General features: G+C 40.7%; 1 protein-coding gene across 2 annotated transcripts in view; it reads right to left on the reverse strand.

The window, feature by feature from the left end:
- The window catches only part of BABAM2 (BRISC and BRCA1 A complex member 2), a 419181-nt gene that overhangs the window by 37420 nt on the left and 369334 nt on the right, over nucleotides 1–12427 (reverse strand). The window lies entirely within an intron of this gene.

Raw genomic sequence — 12427 nt, forward strand, 5'->3', positions numbered from 1 at the left:
ACTGTTTCAATAGCACATTCCTCAAGACATATAACGTATATTTGTGTGAATGTTATCCACTTCCAGGACAAAGAACAGGCATATTAATATATATAAAAAAAGAAGAAAAATGTGTATAGAATTTTCTAGCTTTACAGACTACTTTTACATACTTTACCTAATTTGATACTTATAATTCTGTGAAGCAGACATTATTTCTACCATCTGCATTTAACAGATGAACAAACTTGAGACTCCAAGAGGCGTATTAAACTGCTCATGCCGTAGCTGGGCAGAGGCAGGACTCAGATGAGTCCAGGACTTAAATCCCAAGCTCCTTCTACTGGGCCATGTTGCCTCCTGCTCTTAAGCATACTGGTACAACCTGCTCACAACACACGCACTACGTCACAACTATAATTTAGTAAGCTAAAGTTTCTACTGTCAAGAATGTACAAGGTTCATCTTTTTGGCTACATGAGGCAAATATATGCAAAAAACCCCTCATACTACATAGTTACGCATCTATCATTATGCCAGTTGAGGGTGACATTTGACTTGGACTGGGCCCTCTAGGTACCCAAAATGATTTCTTGAAGGAAAAGTTAGGTTTGCAACAAACTTTAAAAAAAACAAGAAACAAACACTTGCCCAGTCGGTGAGGCCTCGCAGACCTCTGATTGTATTTGACTCTGACTCAGGGCTGCAGGGGGTTTCTATGCGTGAATCACACCACCACCAAGGCAAAGCGGCAAGACTTTGAATGTCCACTCTTTAGTCACATTTTCCAATTGCCTCAGTGCATTTTCAATACATGTCTATTTGTGCCAAAACAGAGATTTAGTAATATATAGGAACAATACACAATATGAAAAACAGACTGACTCAAATTATAAATAATTCAATTCAAAAACCCTTTTGAATCTCTTCAGATTACAAAGCATGATCTATAACATCTTCAGTCATTTTGAATAAATATTGCTTTCTAAAATCAAGTTTATATCTTTTCTCATTACTTATTTCATTTCCTCCTCTTAATTTTAGAAAAAAAATGTCTATTCGTGTATACTTTGACTTCAGTTATGTTTATATTATACACAAATTTCCAAATATAAAACAAGACTCAGATGAACCCCCAAAGCAATCACCAATAGCAGTGGTAGAAAGTATTTATCATGTAACTTTCCCTTCAAAAAAGCAATAATTTTAAATAATAGAATTCAAAGGCAAAATTTACAAATTTAAAGTGAATATAGTCACCATTTAGTATCAAAGTAATACAGATAATACTGCAGGCTTCACGACTCTCAAGCTACTAGCTTTTTTAGGCTTTGAAATGCATTATATTTTTTTGTTCCTGTTATTTTGTTTTGTAGAAAATGAGTTGCTGGTTTGATATGCTAAAAAATGATTTTCTCACCTAGTTCTGAACCATCCACTCTGACCCCCTAACTGCTCAATTAAGATCAGAACAAATTCAAAATGTGAATGCAAATTTATTTACCTGGGCAATGAGTGGTTCTAATTTAAAAAAAAAATTGCCAGCCAGCTATATGCTATATGCTCATATGTACCAGGATTCCAAAAGAGCATTGATTACATGATTATTTCTCCATGGAGATTTTTCTACAAAAGTGTAGCTGAAGCGAATATTAAAATTTGAACACAGTGGCTGAAATATTAGGGGAGCAGGAATGCTCAGAGTACTTCAGAGATAAAATCAGTAATCCACATGTTAATTCACATATGAGAAAATAAAATTAGAAACATATAACTATCTGGCCCAATTAACTAAGCTGTATCCTATCAGTCAGAAGTCAACAAAAGGATGGCTTCTTTAAAAATGTTCTATGCATAAGAAAAAGTTAATAACTAAAATACTTATGAGAAATACTTTGCATTTTTCTTTTAAGAATGATTTGAATGGTACAAATTAGTCGGAATTAAAAAAAACCTAAACTTGTTTTCCTTATCCCCAAATGTTTTTGTCACCTAACATTTGCCTATAGGCTAACTCACAATTTTCTGATACAGAGTAACATAACGACTTTAGGCCTTCCAACAGCTGACTTCCTCTGAAGGGACCCTTGGAGTTCTAGGCAGTCTGGGCTCATAGTTTCAGCTATACCAAAACTGAAGATTTCAACCATTCGCTTCATTAGAACCCAACCCGCCTACTAGCTCAGGTTTGATTTCCGAAGTAGAATCATTCCCTTTGGTTCAAGTTATTCATTGTCAGTATTACTTTGACAGCTGCTCCCTATTTCCCTCCTCCTGTACACAGAGACTGGAATTCGGTCAGCCCTCCACCCACAGAAGGGATGGTCCTCACTTGTTCTGTATAATTTCAATAACCATTTCCGAAGCATTCCTTTCTTCAAGAACTTGTTGAAACAAGTCACACCCAAACACTTCTAATTCTGCACAACCTGGGCATTTCACAGGACTCATTCACAGGGCTCCGACGCCCTGGCAGAGGCAGGAATAATCAAGCTCTGCACCGGCTTGCCTCATGCTGGACAGTCGCTGCAGTGACGAGTTCCACTGGTCACAGCCCGGCAGCTGGTGGTGATCTCCAGGCAACCACCATCCCTTTGAGAGGGAGCAGAAAGCCCCTGTACACTTTGCTGCCTCTCTCTAAACCTTGCTGAGATTCAGATGGACAGACGCAGTTTTCCCTCCTCTAGTAAAGAAGCTTAACTGCCCCTAAATACAAATCCTTTCCCCATGAGAAGACTTCCCCATTAAAGTCGTATCTAAGTTCACAAGACTCTAGAAACTCCTCACTTCTCCAAAAACCTCCACAATGGAAAAATGACCCTGAACAGCCAAAAGAAACGCCACACTACGTGTCTGATGCACAGGACAGCTGTCAGATACTCACTCAGAACATTTCAGGCACAGTTCTAACAACTTTGCTTATATGGTTTTTCCAGGAAAAAAATCTAATTATGGCAAGATGAGGACACGGCACATTAACAGCAAGTAGTGATAACTAGCAGTCTGACACAAAGGAAGGAGAGAGATTAATAACTAAAAGCAGACTCAGGAAATCAAAAAGAAGCCCAGTCTGGAGCCAGTGTGGGAAGAGAAAGCTCAGTCATCCCTCAGGCTATCGCTGTGCAGTAAGTTAGGTTCACCCCCAATCTTGGCAACCGTGGCAGACACTCCTGGTTGCCTCCCCAACAGCCATCCCTATCCTCGTTGTATATGGGCAGAGCCCTCCTTCCACTCCAGGATCTGAAAGTGCTGGATATTCACTCTCTCAGCCATTCTATAAAATCAAGGCATGGAAAAGTGACTCAGTTCTGCCAATGGGTCACGGGGGAAGGCGACTAGGGGTCTTCTGAGAAATATTTTCCTCTCTGATTAAAGACACGTGTAAGGAGAAGCCCCCATTTCATTCTTGCCTTAGATCTTATCACGTGAGATCTTGAGGCTTGGAGATATGCACCCATCTTGTGACCACGATAGGAAAGTCAGCCTGACATCACTGAGCTGCCGAATTCATCACCCCTGGAACTAGATTTCTTGTTAATGTGGGACGATTACAAGTCCTAACTATTTAAGCCTCTTTTAATCAGGTCTTCCCAGACTTGCAGTCAAAGGCATCTAAGGAAATGTTGTTTCTTGCAGCTTCTAGTCAAGAAGGCAGGATAATTGTATAATCTATTTCAGAAATATTTCCACCAAGAATGGTTAAAAAACATTCAAGGCACATAAATAGGAAAGTTTTAGTTGTCTGGAAAATTCAGTTATGTGGGTCAGTTCAACCCTTGAAAATGCCAAACAAATGAGGGGTTAACCATAATTGCTTCCCTGGGAGTCACATCATCAAATATTTTCATCATTATTCACAAGTCAGCCATTATTTCATTTCTCTCAACCTTCCAAACTATATATTCCCGTGTTCTTGGGTTGGTAGGGAAGATATTCATGGATTCACTGTGTGGTGGTTATGGTTATGTCCCCATTTCCAATCCTCCCAGGCCTCTCCAGTTCCTCGAAGCCTCATTAGGAGATAGTTTTAACCCCATGTTGACTTGCTGTAAACCCTCCCTCCAACGGTGATTCCATCTGAGGTTGATTCTTCCTAAGAGCAGTTTGGACATATCTCATTCCCTGCTACTCCCAGAGTGGGCACACAACCAACTGGGTAAGTCTGCCATTTATTTACTAACCACGCCCAACCGTACTAACTACAACTAAACCTTTGAGACACAGGATTCTAACCACTAGAAAGTTAAACAGCACATATCCAAAATACTCACCTACAAGAAATATAAAAGTAAAGTTTTCCAATTCAGATGTATCCCTACTCAAGGCTTTAAAAATTAAATGATGTCTCCTTTTACCATAACTGCCTTTCATTTAAGTGACGGGGAGACTAAACATCAACCAGATTTTGTTAAACTGGTTTCAAATTTTCACTATCTTTTGTGTGATTTGATCATGTAAACAGGTTACCTTTGGGGTTTTAATATTACCAAACTAAAGCCTGAAGTTTCTTGAATTTTGCTGTAAATTCTAAAAACCCTAATATGGGAGGAGATAGCATGGTAAGGCAGAAAAAAGCACAGTCTTTGGAGTCAGATAAAAATGGGTGCAAATGTAGCCCCACCATTTATTTGTGGTGAGACCATAGACAAAACATGTCATCTCTTTCAATCCTGACTTTCTCATCTGCAGAATGAGGACAAGAATTCTAATCTCACAGTGCTGCCTAAAGGACTGAATAAATACCAAGCAGGTACTAAACAAACATTTGTTTCCTTTCCTTACTCCTCTTCTTTTCCTGAGGTTTTCTTTTTCATCTGGCTTTACAGACTGTCCCATATATAGTGAAATTTTTGGTAACTACAGCATAAGCCTTCACAGTGCTTGAGTTTTAACTATTTTGATGGAAATCTTCCTAAACTTTGTACATACCTTCACATCTCAGTAAAAATAATATACTGAAAATACTTTAGCCTTTTCTTGATGACAGAGAGCATATGAAAAAATCATTATAGGTGATGGCCTCAAGCGTTATGGAAGACTTAGCTTGCTCTTTCCAAATGCCTCCTACCTAAGAGCCACTCCTGCCACCCCCTACCCCTCATTGCCCACTGTTAAGAGCTGATGTGCCTTTAGTGTGGTATACGGAAGTCTCCAGGGCTCCCGGGGTGTGACACGAAGTGTGCCCCCTGACTATAAACATCCTCTACTATGTTTCCTTTTTTATCCAGCTGCTTTTTCCTTTGCCACTTCTCACCAAGGCCAACCGTCTTAGTATTATCTCTCTCTCTTGCCTCTTCTCTTTTCTTTTGCCTACTTTATCCCACCTGTGTCTCAGGTCCCCAAGAGTCAGGTGCAGTGCCTCCCCACCCCTAGACCAGAACCTGGCTGGAGCAGGTGCTGGACTAATGGAGCGTGAGCTCTGGGTTGTGTGCCTCAGGCACGTTCAGACCGTCTCCTCCTTCTCCTGTTGTTGTTGTTTCCTTCCAGATTTTCAGCTGACTCAGAGAACTGAAGTTATAGGAAATCTGCCCCTGCTTATATTTTGTTTAGCAATTGCTTCTGAGGTACTTTATAGATACAAATTACTCATTCCAAGACTCAAGGGGACACACATAAAATTGTAAAAAGAATCTCAAGATGAAAGGGATGCCATAGAGTTGGCCAGTGAAGAGCCAGGTTCTCACCTTGCCCACATAAACGAACCCAGACTGAATCAGCTAGGCTTCTCCCCGAGATCAGAGTTTCTCAATTCAAAGTGAGTATCGGCATCACCATGGAATGAAGATTGCTGATGCTTGGGCCTCACCTCAGACCTCTGATTTTTGAAAATACACCTTGAGTGATTCTGATATGCCTCCCTAGATAGGAATCACTGCAAAGACTGTGAGCTCCTAAAGGCAGGGGCCATGAATTACTTATTCTAATACTGCCAGCACTTAGCACAGTGCATTGTACAGGACAGACACTCAAAGATGCTCGTTGAACTAAAAGAAAGGAGCATCTAAAGGAAATGCAATTAAAACTTCAGTGAGATTCCATTTCATACCCATTAGACTGACAAAAAATTTAAAACCCAATAATACTCAAGTGTTGTCAAGGCCGTGGAGCACTGGGAATTCTCATTCACTGATGAGAATGTAAATTTTTATAACTTCTTGTACAGAGAAAGTGAAGAAATATATACTTCATAACTCAGCAATTTCATTTCTAAAATACTGCCACATGTGCATAAGAAGATAGGTAGGAGAAGGTTTGCTGTCACATTGTTTGTGATAACAAAAACTGGAAAGTCCACCAAGGTGCGATTGGCTAACTGTACCGTGGAATATTCAGTGGAGTGAGCTAAAGCTACGTGTACCGACATGGATGAATCTCGAGAACACAATGTTCAGTGAAAAAAGCAAGCTACAGATGAATACTGTTCAATACGTACTTACAAAGTTCAAAAACACACATAGATTATTACACACTGTTTGTAAATGTCTATGTAGGAAATGTACAAAAAGGTGCATAGGAACGATAAACACCAAACTAAGGACATCTAGGAGTAACAGGGTAGGAGAGAGGGACAGGAATGCACCCGGGACGGGCACTCAAGGGGCTTCAATGAAAATGATGATGTGCTATTTCTTAAAAGCAAAGCAAAGCAAAACAAAACAAAAACCAGAAGCAATTAGCAAAATATTAAGAGCTGACTAAGGGGGACACATGGGTATTTGTTTTGTACTCCTTACACACTTGTATGAGCTTTAAGTATTTATAATTTTAAAAAGTTTTTAAAAAAACGAACACATTGATATTCACAGCAGCAGAAAACAATTTATATAAAGTTCAAAAAAAACCCCCCAAAAACAACAATATATTGCTTGTGGATACATAGTAGGTGTAAAGCTATTATAACATCAAGAATATGGCTCACAAAGTGCAGGGTAGTGGTTACTTGCGGGAGGGACATGCACAGGGCTGCTATGATACTGGCTCTATGCCCTATTTCTGAAGTCGAGTGGTTTTATTAGTCTTTAAAGTACATAGGTATGTTTTATATGATCTTTTTCAAATAAATACTACTTTTAAAAATGGGAGCAATTTCTACAACTAAGAGGGTCAGGAAAGCTGAATGGTCTTCAGGGGAAAAATGCCAAAGTGGTAAAGAAAATGAAAAACATAGAAGAAAAAGGTACATAAAACCCGGAATACAGCTTACAGATGTACCTAAGAAGAGGTAGACTGTCTTATGAGAATACTGTCAGGTTGGCAAAATCAGCAGGTCAGCTGGGTCCCTCCTGTCTGTCTCTTCTCTTCTCGCCAAATTTACTAACTGGAAGACAGAGTGCTGAGAAGAAGGAAGGTGTCCATGTCCTTGAGCTCATGAGCTGCAAAAGGAGACCTGGAAAGGTAAACGCGCGACTGCAGCTCGGCATGTTCAGGCGATGGCTGAGGCATGCGCAGACGGTGTCTGTGCAAAGGAAGGGGGAACCCTGCTTGAGTGAAAGCTCTGCAGAGGAGATGGACTTCAAGTTGGTTCTAGAAGGTTAAAAGTGGATCAGAATTGAAGTCTGGGGAACATTCCATAGAGAGGGAAGCGATCAATAAAGCTTCGATATTGTGTAGACATAACAATTTCCCACTTTTTATTTGGCTCTTTTGTTATCACATATATTCAATTCAGAAAAGCCATAATCTGCCCTATTTTACCAATCTCACTTTCTTTCCTACCACTCCCCTCATTTTTGCATACGTGGAGAGGAATGGGTGATGCAAAGATGAGGGAAGCCTTCTGGCCTTGGGAAGCCCACAGCCAAGATGGTCTCCCTACCTGGAGGGCCCTCCTTCCTTTTCTGAGTTTATCTGGGTTTCTGCTCATCAAGGCTCAGTTTGTAGGAAACACCTCTGTTCTAGAACTCTGAATGCTTCCAACTTATACTCCCAAACAAGGTCCACTCAGGGCTGGCCCTCACCAGGCTGAAAGAAGAATATTAGTGGCTGAGGCCAGGACCAAGGGTCCCCCGCATGGGAACCCTTCCTTGTCCCTGTGCTTCTCTATCTGCTTCCCCTGGTCCATGTGTTCCCTCATCCATCACATGTTTAGTGAGCATATTCCATGTTGCAGGCCCCATGCTAGAAGTGAGGACCCACATTGCCTGGAAAGGGACAGCATGCTGCACTCTGCACTTCCTGCCTTGCCATGCCATCTGGTTTCTGTGTCCTCTGGGTACGCTTCCCATTTGGATCCTGGAACTTCCTCAGGCCTGGCTCCGTGTTCAGTCCCTTCAACCTGCTCTTGCTTCTGACTCTATGACACAGTCCAAGCCCCTCCTTCTTCCAGGAAGCCTCTCTTGCCTGCTCTGCCATTCAGTGATTCCTCTATCCTCCACGTCCACATAATCCAGTCTCAGCTGGACTGCTAACAGTTAAGTTTACCTGGTATTTTTTCATATCCTCCACATGTGTAATACTGGGCTAGACACTCAGCGGACAGTCTGTATATATCTAGCGACTGGCACAGATCATAAAAGTGAGGAAATGTTGACTGCACTAGACATGCAAGAAAAGAAACATGTTTTTATGAGATGCAGAAAGAAACTAGCAAGAGAGAATGCTATAAATAGCATTTAATACTGTTTTAACTTCTATCTTTAAAAGAATTTAGTCACAATAAATAAACTTTTGGCCTGGGAGGATTAAAAAAGAAATCTGGCTAAACTAGGGAAGAATTTGATTAAAAGAATCCTTAAATAAATTAAAATATAGCCAAATGCAAAACCCTTGGCACTTAAAAACTGGGCAAAGTCTTTAAAGAATCATAAGCTTTTAATTTCAAAAATTCATGGACGATGTACCAAATGAAGATGATTAGAAGGAAAAGGACAAACGCAGTGTCTGTGGTTAAAGCAGGGGGACTGACACTGGTTAGTTTAAATTCCAGCGTTGAAAAATTAGAACGTCCTGCCAGGTACAAATTTGCAAATATTATGACTACTCCAAAGAGAAGGTTGACTAACATGGCTTTATGAAGAAAAAGAATTCTGAAACTAACCTAGTTTTTTTTTTTTTTTTAAGGATCTGGTTATGAGCTTTATATTCTAGAGAAAACAGCAACAAGTATCCGTTTTCACAAGCATTCCTGGAGCATCTACTACATGCTGGCTCTAGGGAGGCCAAGCTGAGAAAGGCCAGGTTCTCCTCCTCACGCTGCCAGCATACACTTGACCTTCATTGTTCTTGGGAAGGGAGATAAACATGAGGGTTATAATAGAGCTGGTAACCAGCACGGGGTATGAGGTGGAAGGATAATCCCTCTAAGGGCTTCCAGAAGGCTTATTAGATGAGCAGGGCTAAAAGGCAATTAGGCTTTTGATAGGCAGATGCAGAGGGAAGACTGTGACTGGGAAGGGAGGGAGGAAGGTGAGGGAATTCCGGGCAGAGGGAACAGCATTGAGCAGTCACAGCAGAGAGAGAGCGGGAATGAGGGGTGATCAGAGTAGAGGGAATACAGGATGAGAGGAGAGAACGCTGGTGCTGAGGGTCTCTGGACAAGATTTCAAAACTGTGGAGAGCTGTGAATAAAAGCAAAGGAATGTGGACATTTTTCTATGAGCAGTGTTACCCTTGCACATTTTTAGAGGAAATATCCCATACCACCCACTTCAGTGGATCAGATATTTTCCTAAAATTTAAATACTTCCAGCATAGTATAAATCCTCCACAATGGAGAATGCTTTAGAAAATATAATGCACAAATAAAAAATAAGTTAACGTTTATTATTAGTATTAGAGGAGAACCAGTCATTCATTTCTCAGTATGGGAACTTATTCCTCTTTATAAAACATCTCTTAAGACTTACTTGTTCATCCCTTATAGTCAAGGGAGGCTCTGAGCGGAGTCTGATAATGGACTGTTAGCAGTTTACAGGAGAAGTCCATTTTCTTTCAAACAACTCTAACTTCCTATGTGGACAATCCATACAGTAGGGCCTGAGATTTGAGACTGGGCATAAGACTGGGGTGGGACACAGTTTAAGTCAAATATCTGGCAGCGCTTGGAAACCATGCCCCTCAAGAGTGACTATGTGTTTCCTCATAAGACAGTGTTTGAAGCCCTGGTCACCATGTCATTCCCCTTCATGACATGCAGAAACCTTCACTGACCTATTTTTTATCTGCATGTTATACTTTCCAAGAATTCTTCATTCCAGATATATACTATGCTGGGGTATTAAAATTATAGGAAGATGATCCACGAGGTTAGGTGGAAATGCTCAAAGATAAGCCACTCCATTCTTTGGTTGCTTTAGGTTCAATTCCGTCTGGTGAGATGGACAGGAAATAGCTCATCTAGGTGAAGCTGAATGTTTAAGGGAAGAAGGCATGTACTCTGGAGGTGGCAACTCAGGTCCTACTCAGTAGTTGTATAACTTTGGCAGATTAACTGACCTTTCTCATCCATAAAACTGGACAAACTCTAACCTCCAAGTTGAAAATAAAGTATGTGGCGTAGTGTCTGCCACACAGAAAGTGCTCAATGAATGAAGGTTGGAGCCTAAAGGAATGCAACGGTATGGCGGAAAGAATATGATCTTCGGAATGTGACACATGTGGGATTGATTCTTACTTTGCCAGCTACTACCTGGGTGACCTCAGGCAGTTTACTAAACTCTCTGAGTCTAGGTTTTCTCATCTTTAAAATGGGATAATACCTCCCTTGCAAGGCTGCTGGCTGGTTTACATGATATAATGAATATATGCAGAATACTTGGCACACAGCAGACATCCAGAAATGATACCTGTTATTACTCACCTTCCCTTGGAAGCAATTACAAACACAAACAAACCTGGGTCTGTATTATTTCTTTTTCCAGTCTGACTTCCAGATGAGAAAATACCACCCATAGATGAAAAGTAACCATGTTCTTTCAATTAAGCTTCTAATTTAGTTTTGCCCATGTTTTATTTGAGGCAAATTCAGGAGTCCTCAGGAACTCTTCAGTTTTAATTCTACAATCTTTTTCCTTCAAAAAATAAAAAAAATCATAGCCCTCAAGAATCGAAGGTCAAACGCCGTTCTGCAGCAAAGTTGACCACAGACCAGCAAACACTGGAACAGAGAAACCCGAAGAAAACTTGGTCAGACAGCTTTCTTTGTGCTTTGATAATGCAGCAGTCTCCCCATTCTCACAGGTGCTTCTTTTAAGGTAAAGGCTTTTTTCTTTTTTCGCTCCACTACTTATTTGTGAGTGATTCTGTCCTCTGAAAAGACCAGAAATATAATCAATCTTCCTATATTTAAAGATTACTCTTTGGTCTGCGAATTATCCTGGTTTTGGTTTAGCTGCTGTTGTATCGGCCAGCTCCTGGGTCATTCTCTCTCCTGTGAGAATGGGTGGAAGGTACAGCAGGGAATGGAAATTCATCCTCTTCCTTGATAGCAATTCCAGTGAAAAATTTCATTTGAGATGAAGGTATAATTTGTTTAAAATGATGTTTTTAAACTGTCACATTCTCCTATCTAACTTGAATAAACTGTGTAAACATAAGGTGATCATGTTGAGGGAAGCCCTTGACTTAAATGAGTTGGTTGACTTCTCCATCCAAACTTCGAGGAATAAGATCATTTTCAAGCAAAGGTATTGGATAAGTGCTATCCTAAGAAAAGCATATTCATACCCTAAAACTGAGGATTTATTCTTGGGAACTCCAAAACTTTTTTCTTTTTTACTGTTTTTGATAGAAATATTTCTAAAGTAGATTTCACATTTACTGCTCCCATATCCTTTTTAAATGACTCAAAATCAAAATTATGAATAGTAACTCTTACAGTGGGCCACAGAGTCATGAAACTAGGCCTGAAACAGGCATGCTGGTCCGTACACTAAGTGTCCAGTGTCTGCTGTCTGTGGTTTCTTGGTTCCCTCCATTCTCACATCCCAGCCCAGGCTATGGGTTAAGCTATACCTTTATACCACAGACCTTCTCTGGGAGGTTAAGCTGCCTGCTGGGAACTTGGGAACTAGTGGAGTAAGTTTACTAGAAGCTATGAGAGTCAGGCCTGGAGGGCTCCCTGTGAGTAAAACACACAGACTTTGTGACCCTTCTTTAGTCTACTCCCTTCTTCTTGGCTGCGTTTTCACAGGTTTGTTTATAGAGAAGAGCTAAGCTGCAGATAGGTGAGATATTTACTTAAAAATCTCCATGTGTATCACAACAGAGGACATGCTAGTTAAACCACAGTTCAGAAAGGGACCTTGGAAATCATCTGTCCATTCGGTAACTGAGAAGCCTGTGGTACAGAGTGGTGAACTGCTGAGCAGCCTCACAGAGGACCTGAGGGTCTTGACTTCATGCTCAGCGAGCTACACTGCACCAGGCCTTTGTAACCCAGTAAACCTCCCTGCAGGAGCAAAATAACCACAGCTGCAACATACTTTACAGCATGACTTTGGGTTCTTCA

Source organism: Equus quagga, chromosome 5 (assembly GCF_021613505.1).
Source record: "Equus quagga isolate Etosha38 chromosome 5, UCLA_HA_Equagga_1.0, whole genome shotgun sequence".
Lineage (NCBI taxonomy): Eukaryota > Metazoa > Chordata > Mammalia > Perissodactyla > Equidae > Equus > Equus quagga.